At 43.4% G+C, this 6,110-nt stretch overlaps 1 long non-coding RNA gene across 1 annotated transcript; it reads left to right on the forward strand.

The window, feature by feature from the left end:
* Nucleotides 1-741: 741 nt before the first annotated feature.
* On the forward strand, nucleotides 742-4,847 carry LOC107183158. Its single transcript, XR_001513926.1, has 2 exons — nucleotides 742-1,551; nucleotides 4,386-4,847. It is a non-coding gene; the product is annotated as an uncharacterized LOC107183158 (long non-coding RNA).
* Nucleotides 4,848-6,110: the final 1,263 nt, after the last annotated feature.

The following is a 6,110-nucleotide window of genomic DNA, read 5'->3' on the forward strand; positions in this document are numbered from 1 at the left end:
TTTACTTCCTTTTCTGGTGATTCCTCCTTTTCTTTCGTATGGGGGTTGTTTCTTTGTCTCCCCATTTTTGCTCCTCTCAGGGTGTCTGGTTATGTGGTTCACTCTCTACCACGTTGACTGAAAGGCACAAAATACAACTCAATAAGACACAACACAGAGGGAACAAAACAAGAATGTATTTATGACACCAATAACCCCAATAAAGATGACCACCAGAGAAAAGAGAATTAGGGGAGAGAAAAGAGCACAAAAATGATATTGAGAAAAGGAAAAAAGGTAAGAGAGAAAAGAAAAAGAAGAAAAAAGAATGGGGAAAAATATATGTATATGGGGGAGAAAAGTCCACAAAACAAACAAATAAACCAAAAAATGCAAACCACAAATACCCAGGAAAAAAGGGCGAACTGAATCTGAAGAGGCAGAGCTTATTTCCAGAAGGTAAGGTAAAGGAATTGAATGAGTGGGGAAATGGCCACAGTTCAATATAGAGGAGGTAGAAAGAGAATGAGTGGATAAGAAGAAAAGTAAAAAACAAAATAATAATAAAAAATTCTTCCCTTTCTTTAATCTATTTTCTATCTATCTGTATATTCATCTATTTTTTAAAAAGGAGACTAGAGCAGAGAGCAAATAGGCTTGATTTTGGTGAGTGTAACTAATTAAGCAATTAGGAGAAGAAGAGAGCAAACGAGGAGAGGAAAAACAAAAGCATAAAAAATGCTTAGCAAAGAAAGAGAAGTGTGCATGGACTTGGAGCAGGGGAGAGGAAATTAGATATATGAGTAAGCCAGCAGAGACTAGTAACACATCAGTAAAGCAGATAAAGAAGATCAATTTTTTATAAGGAGTAAAAAGAAAGGAGAGAGAAAAATGTTCTCCAGGCGTCCTCTGTCCTTTCCAGCCACGGATCGTCTCACCAGCTGTGTTTAATTTGCCAATTCCGGGTGGATGTTATTTGGTTTAGTTGTTTCTTCTATCTGCTCCATCAGAAGGTGCAGGACACATCTGCCTATCTGGACGCCATTTTGCCTCCCCCAGTTATACTGAATTTTGTTGTTGCTGCTGTTTTCCTGGATTCGGTTGAACTGAGTGTCCTGCACTTTTATCAACTCAAAGCCTGGCAACCATGCTCGGAGAGCTGGCTCGTGCCTCAGCTGTGTGCACTCGGGGCACCGTGGTGTGTGGCCGAGGCCTCCCCTGGCGTTAGTGGCAAAGGGGAACCAGAGGCTGATTGCCAGCACTGTGCTGCTTCTGTGCCCGCGCAGTACCCCCTCCCTGTTTCGAACCCTGGAACTTCTGACAGGATGGCCAGAGTTGGGAAAGGAAGGGATGGGGAGGTGGGGGCTCACACTCAGGGATGGGCAGATCGCTCCTGTGTTACAGTTTTATTTCCCACTGTAGGTGCTGACCCCCTATGCTGTTTCAACCCCAATGACAAAGAACCTCAACACCAGCCTGATAACCAAGACTGCCGATGAGTTTGTTAAAGAATCACTCAATTACGTCACATTTGGCGATGAAACCTGCGGCTGCCTCGTCCACGAAATCCTGGTAATTGATAACTTCTCCTTCTTGAAGCGAGTGAGCACAGGTGTGCAGGCGGCCCTTGCGGGCTGAGCCAGCTCTTCCTCGCTCTTGGAGGCCTGGTGCGCCCCCAAGGCGGGCAGTCTCACCCCTGGCTGCCTCACTTCTCCCTCAGAAAGAAAGGAGGCTCCAGAGCTCCTGGAAGAGCCGGCCGAGACCCAGGGAGCGTTTCCGTGGGGCTGCTGTGGCCTCTGACCCCCTGTTAGTAAATGTTTAACTCTGGCCCTCCTCAATGGCTATGCCAGCAAAATGGAGAAACACTGTTTGGAGAATACAGTGGGGCCTTGACTTACGAGTTTAATTCATTCTGAGACTGAGCTCATTAAGGATCTCGTTAACTCAAATTACTCTATCAATTCAATGCAAAAAATTGGCCGAGAGACAGCTGGTATCTCAAAAAACTCGTTAGTCGGGACACTCGTAAGTCAAGGCCCCACTGTAGTACCTTTCCAGACTTAGCTTATTATTTACAATCCCCCCAGACATCTTCTTTGTATTGGCGATCTTCATCCCAAAATCGAAGTGTGTTCTCCCTCCAAACACGCCAGTGGATCAGGGAGTTATAGCAGCTTTTAAAGCTCACTACCTGAGGACGACCTTTGGCCAGGCCATTGCTGTAACCGATGAAGACGCTGATGCAATTTTGGAAAAATTACATCTTCAGCTGCTTCAGGAGCCTTGCTTGGGCTTAGAGCCATGGTCGGCAAACTGTGGCTCGCGAGCCACATGCGGCTCTTTGGCTTCTTGAGTGTGGCTCTTCCACAAAATACCACGTGCGGGCACACATACAGTGCGATTGAAACTTCGTGGCCCATGCGCAGAAGTCGGTTTTCAGCCTGGGCGAGTGTATTTTGAAGAAGTACTGTTGATATTTGGCTCTGTTGACTAATGAGTTTGCCGACCACTGGCTTAGAGTGATGCCACCAAGGAGGGTATGAATGGCACCTGGGGGAAGACACTCAAGAAGTTTGTCCATGACTTCAAAGGGTTTGCCAAGATTGAGGAGGCTGCAAGAATCCACAAGGTTGTGGCTGAGATGGCAAACAGCCTTAACCTGGGTGTGAATGAGGATGACAAGGAGGAGGAGCTCTGAGGGGTGGTCTGAGGAAGTGGCTGAGGAGGAGTTGTTGGAATGGGAACAGGAAGGCGTAGCTGAAGAAGAAGCCAGGGGAAAGGAAACCGCAGGAGCAGACAAAGAATCTCTAAGAAAATTCATGGTGAAGGTTCTAGCAGAAGGTTTCAGACCTCAACAAGCTTCTTTAAAAGTTTTTCATTAATTTAAAAACACCAAAAGTTTTTCACTTAAAGAGAAGAGTGCTCATGTTGCATTATCTGCTCACAAGCAAGTCTATGATGAAAACAAAATTTTAACAAATCGCCATGGACATATTTCCGAAAAGAGTGACACCTCCTTAAGCGAGCATGTCATTGCCCCTGAAGACCTGCTAATGGCACAGGATGTGGGGGTGGAAGACAGTGACAGTGACGATCCTGACCCTGTGTGTGCCTAGGCTAGTGTGTTTGTATCTTAGTTTTTTTGTTTGTTTTGTATTTACTTAAATTCTTTATTGTTGAAAGTATTACATATGTCTCCTTTTCCCCCCATTGACCTCTCCCCGGCTGCTCCCACCCCCAGCACATGCCCTCACTCTCCTACTATCTGTGTCCATTGGTTATGCTAATATGCATGCATACAAGTCCTTTGGTTGATCTCTTACCTCCTCCCCTCTCCCACCTTCTCTCTGAGGTTTGATGGCCTGTTCGATGCTTCTATGATTCTGGATCTATTTTTGTTCATCAGTTTATGTTGTTCATTATATTCCACAAATGAGTGAGATCACATGATATTTATCTTGCTCTGACTGGCCAATTTTGCTTAGCACAATGCTCTCCAGGTCCATCCATGTTGTTATGAATGGTAAAAGTTCTTTCTTTTTTATAGCAGCATAGTATTCCATGTATCTTAGTTTTTAACAAAAAAGTTTAAAAAGTAAAAAAAAAAAATTAAAATTTAAAAATAGGAAAAAACTTATAGATAAGGATATAAAGAAAAAAATAATTTTTGTACAGTTATAAATTGTGTTTGTGTTTTATGCTAAGTGTTATTGCAAAAGAATTGAAAGTTAAAAATACTAAAAAGTTTATAAAGTAGAAAAGTTATAGCAAGCTAAGCTTAATTCATTATTGAAGAATTAAATTCTTAAAAATAAATTTAGTGTATCTTAACTATACAGTGATTAAAAGTTTACAGTAGCAAACAGTAATGTACAGGGCCTTCTAATTCACTCAGCACTCACTCACTGACTCACCCAGAGCAACTCTAGTTTTCTGAGCGCCACTCATGGTAAGTGTCCTATACAGATGTACCATTTTTTATCTTTTATACCATATTGTAACCATAGTTAACATTATTAAATATACTTTTTCTATGTTTAGATACACAAATACTTATAATTGTGTTATAATCGCCTACAGCATTCAGTACAGTAATAGGATGTACAGGTTTGTTGCCTAGAAACAATAGTCTATACCACACAGCCTAGGCATGTAGTAGGAGGTACCATAAAGGATGTAAGTTTGCTTTATGATGTTCGCACAATGACGAAATCATCGAATGATGCATTTCTTAGAATGAATCCTTCTTGTTAAGTGACACATGACTGTACTAGAAGATTTTGGGACTTACCTTCAGTAGTCAGAAGAAATATTTTTTTGAAATGATAAACATGAACTGAGATGTTTTAGTTGTAACTTCCTTGCTCTTCTTTTCACCCAGACACTCATGTTTTTGTCTATTTAAGGCAAGCTTTCTGAGCCTGATCCCATCTTGGGTCATCTACAGCAGCTTGGTCAAGAAGCTACTCCTGACTCATTATGCCAACTACCTCAAGAGGAATGCCAACATCAGATAGTCTGGGGGCCTGATGGCCATCCAGCATCATTTTCTTCACCAGGTTCTGCACTGACTGCAGAGGACCAAGGAGCAGACCGTCACCCATCACCCCCTGAAGCTGGAGGTCCATGCCACAGACATAGTCCCTAGAATACAATTTGTGTGCCAATTAGCTCATGTTAAAATCAAGGCCAAATGGAGACAGGCCTTGAAAATTCCCTGAGCAGATAAAGCCAGCTTATTCATACAAGCAAAACTTAGTTTAGCTTATTTTGTAAGACTAAAGATGGACTCAGGGCAGGCCGCCCTCAAATATGTCACTTTGGCATATCTATGATTTTGAATTAAAATTACTTAAACAGCACGAGTACTCTGACCCTCCTTTGCCTGCTGTGACCATCTTTGGAAAATACAATGAGCCACACTAATTAATCTTAATAAAAGTGTTTATCCCAGCACATATCAATTGTGGGGAGTTGGCATTTCAACTATTGGTGGAACAGCTTAAAGTGCAGACATTGTACTTATAAACCTTCACATCAAACCCTGGTGAATTCGCCCTTGGGGGAGAACTTCCACAACCAGCAGCTTGAGTGAGAAGAGAAACATACTTTAGTGTATACAGCTTGGGGCAGATTTTAGAATAACTTTTAGTTGTGTGATATAGAGGTTTCCCAATATATTAATCCTGGGTTTTGAATGATAGATTGTCTACAAGCTTTTTGAGGGTCTTTACATTAAGAGAGAATTTCCTCAAAATAAAGGCCCCAAGATGTTGGGCTGGCTTATGAAACAAGGGTAGAAAAGCTCTGTATTTTAAGATTTTTATACCCATCACCACTAGCACTAGCTAATAGCTAACATTTGTTGAGCACTAATAATGTGGTAGGGACCATGAATCCTCATTACAACGTAGGAAGGAGGAACTATTATTACTGTTGTCTTCATTTTACAGATGAGAAAACTGAGGCACAGAAAAAAACTGAGTAAGTTGCGCAGGTTCAGCTAATCAGTGAGTGGCAGAGCTGGGATTTGTACCTGGGTCCTCCCCCCCCTCCGGCCCCCCCCAGCATACGTACTAAAGCACTACAGTGGCGCCCTGCCTTTCCGGGATGAGGTTCTTTAATCAGATTTAATGGAAACGGGTGAACCCTATTCCCCCTAACCCTGTGTTTTTTGCGTTCACATACTGTGAAGAGAGCTGAGGAATTGGGCTTCGCAGCCAGGCCCACGTGTCTCCACTCAACACTGACCACTGTCGCGATTTACTGTTGTCTGGGAATCATTTCAGAGCAGGGAGCCCTGCCAGCTTTCACCGAGCTTTCGTTTCCGCCGAGGAGTGCCGGGCTCTTGCTTCTTGCTTGATCCCCTTCTTTTTGTTTGGAGGGTGTGACACCCCAAGGACCATCGGCAGCTGGCGGTTTTGCTGGAAGCATTCGCTCTGTGTTCGCCCAGCCTTCCATCTGTGCTGCCTCCGCCTGCTGAAGGCCGGAGGGTCCCCCTGCCACACTTGGTTGGAGCTGGGAAAGAAGGTGATTATGGGCTGCTGCCTGGAAACAGTTGGGAGCTGCTGCTGGGGCTGTTTCCTGGCGCGTCATTCATTTCTTGTTCTTGTGGGATGGGAACCAGAATG

The sequence above is a fragment of the Myotis davidii genome, unplaced genomic scaffold (assembly GCF_000327345.1).
Source record: "Myotis davidii unplaced genomic scaffold, ASM32734v1 scaffold190, whole genome shotgun sequence".
NCBI lineage: Eukaryota > Metazoa > Chordata > Mammalia > Chiroptera > Vespertilionidae > Myotis > Myotis davidii.